Genomic DNA, 3,295 nt, shown 5'->3' on the forward strand with positions numbered 1-3,295 from the left:
TTGCTAACCGCTTGCCTTGAATTCCAAATCCTCACCCCTAAATCCAACCGCTCGCCTTGACTACCAAATACCGACTGCCCAAAAACCTCTTGCTCTGTCACTACCCGCAATCTCTCTTAGCTCTGTCGCAATCACTCTCTCTCTCTCTTAGCTCTGCAATACTCTCTGCCTGTCTTCCTCTGCCCCTCATTCTCTCTCACTCTACTGTCATCTCTCATGACAGCTCCCAGATTCCTTAATCTGTCTTTCTCAGCCCTTCATCCTCTCACTCTACTGTATCTCTCATGACAAGCCCCCAGATTCCTTAATCTGTCTTTTTCGGCACTCAATATTTCTCTCACTGTCTCTCACACACTGAACTCTAATTCACCTGACGGGGTCGGGAAGTTTCCCCAGAGCTAATTAATCAACCCGCATCTGGCAGAACAATGGATTCATTGCCAAATGTAGGTCGCCGTCAACGGTCCTCAAATTGAACCACAACAATATATATATGTGCATACACACAGACATTTATTGGAATATAATGCGTTCGTATATATATATATACACACACAGAGACATTTATTGGAATATAATGCGTTTGTATATATATAGTCACACACATACACACACATTTATTAGAATATAATGCGTCTGTATATATGATACATATATAATATAAAACCACATTATAAATAGAAATCTCAAATCGGGAGAAAAGATGGAAAAAGAGAAACTTTCTAGCTTAAAGTAACATCATGTCTTTCATTGCCATCCACTGCCACTTCGTCTGTTGTTTTACTATTCTCTGCCTACAGCATGACCGAAACCAAGCGTTTTATTTCATAAGATGACAATCTGTCCGTCATTCCCAATAGAAACATTATAGTGAAAGGCACTCGTGGTGCGACTTGCAATGTTGCAATTCGATATTGAAAGTCGAAACGTGAGGAGGGAATGTTGCACTTGTGAGGAGAGAAGGATTTGGTGAGCGGACAGGATTTGGAGGAGGAACAGGCATTGGTTGCATTGCCGCAAGGCAGCGTAAGCCTTGCTTGTTCGCAGATTGAGGAAGTGTTTTTGTAGAAGATGCATACACGCACGCACACACGCGCGCGGTATATATCGGTTCAAGGGAGATCACTTTCAGATCTGAGAATAACATTGTTTGGGAATGAGGTTAAAAAAATGTCCAATTACGTCGGTACTTATATACAAAGAGGAACAACTTTTTTGAAAATAATTATCTCTGTTTCAGCAGAGTTATATTCTCTAACTTCATTTTATGTTCATTTGGCTTTACTGTAGAAATTGTTGCGAAAATCCCTATATTTTTCCACGTTACATATCTGGTTTAATGAAATTTCGTTGGACAAGGTGGACCATCACCACACCCCACTTCCGTTTTTTTTTAAATATATAATCAAAACCTAGGCAGAGGTAAAGAAGACGCAGAACATTTAAAAAAATTCCTTGCCAAAGAGATGCAGATGAAACCTGATGAATGGGAAACCAAACTGAAAGAAAGATGGTTCTCTATCCTTCAGCAGATTGAATTTCAAGAACAATACTCCGAGTTGTTAATTTTGTGCCCGTTCTTAATTAGCACACCAGCACAAAATGCTAATGATGAGCGTGTCTTTTCGAGGATGAATGTTCAGTGGACTGATGAACGAAATACGTTGGGTGTGGCTACTGTAGAAGCTATCTTACAATGCACATGGAACCTTAACGGTCAATATAAAGCATTTTATAGGCATGTGTTAGAAAACAAGGACCTGTTAACAAAAGTGAACTATAACTGAAGGTAAAGGTTCAAGTTTAATTCTCATGCGGTCTGTTAAGAAAATTTTGCATGTAAGTTTATCAGTTTTGTTTCTTTGCACGTTCTCCATATGAAACACAACTTTTTAGTCTCTTTCTGTGTTTGGATTAAATAATAATTTTCTAATTTCTTTCCTTTGCATTTTTCTATTGTCTCTATTGAATAAGAATTTTGCAATGATTTCACTTTCTCAGTATTTCTCTTAGATATCTTTATTGCCGGTATTAAATAATAATATTCAAATGCTTTCATACAAAAAGATTTTTTATTCATATTGTCTCTATTTGTCATTGAATAAAAAAAATTACAATGATTTCGATCTAACAGAATTTTTTTGCCTATTTCTTTATTTCTGTATTAAAGAAATATTTTCAAATTATTTCACTTTAACAGAATTTTTTTAAAGCTTGTATTAAATGATTTTGAAATGATTTTACTTTTGTTTTTCTCATAACCCATTAAAATAATTGCTTTATGTTTTTAACCCTTGTCTCTACTTTTATATAATATATTGTTCTGGGTGTGTCGGCATGCATAAATTTATATATAGAGAGCTATTTAAAAATGTTCCATATTTCTAATCTGGCAACCCTAGTTAAGTGTGGGGTTTTTGTTGCGTTGCAACTAGAAAACGATTAGAAAATATCAATTTGTTCATATTGAACAAAAGGGATGTACTCTTTCCAGTGTGTGTCAGTGCTTTGTGTCTATAAATCAGAATGTTGGATCAGCGCCAGCGTCAGAGCGTCGGATATGTTATGCAGTATTTCATCCGACTCTCTTTGGTCTGTGTTGAATCTCGTCAATATAAACCTTACGTTTCATCTCTCCAGAGGCGATGAAATAAAATATCAGTCAAATACGAGGTTCCGTATAAGCGATTCCTCCCGCCACAGTTTTCAGATAGTGCGCATATATTAAAGACAGTTATGTTATATAATTGCATATAACTGAATGTTACAGTGAATTGATACGTTATCTATCTTATAGATTTAATAAAAGTTAATTATATTTTAATAATATTTATTTAGGAACACAAAAGTTTGAAAAAAAATCGTTTTTAAAGAGAAGAAAAGGGTCATTTAATTTGTACTCTCTTACTCTTCTACTTGTTTCAGTCATTTGACTGCGATCATGCTGGAGCACCACCTTTAGTCGAATAAATCGACCCAGGACTTATTCTTTGTAAGCCTAGTACTTATTCTATTAGTCACTTTTTGCTGAACCGCTAAGTTACGGGGACGTTAACACACCAGCATCGGTTATCGAGCGGTGGTGGGGGGACAAACACACACAAACAACAAACTCATACATATACGACGGGCTTCTTTCAGTTTCCGTCTACCAAATCCCCTCACAAGGCTTTGATAAGCCCAAGGCTAAAGTAGAAGACACTTGCCCAAGGTGCCACACTGTGGGACTGAACCCAGAACCATGTGGTTGGGAAGCAGGCTTTTTGCCACACAACCACTCCTGCACCTATGTAAT

This window comes from Octopus sinensis, linkage group LG14, assembly GCF_006345805.1.
Source record: "Octopus sinensis linkage group LG14, ASM634580v1, whole genome shotgun sequence".
Taxonomy (NCBI): domain Eukaryota; kingdom Metazoa; phylum Mollusca; class Cephalopoda; order Octopoda; family Octopodidae; genus Octopus; species Octopus sinensis.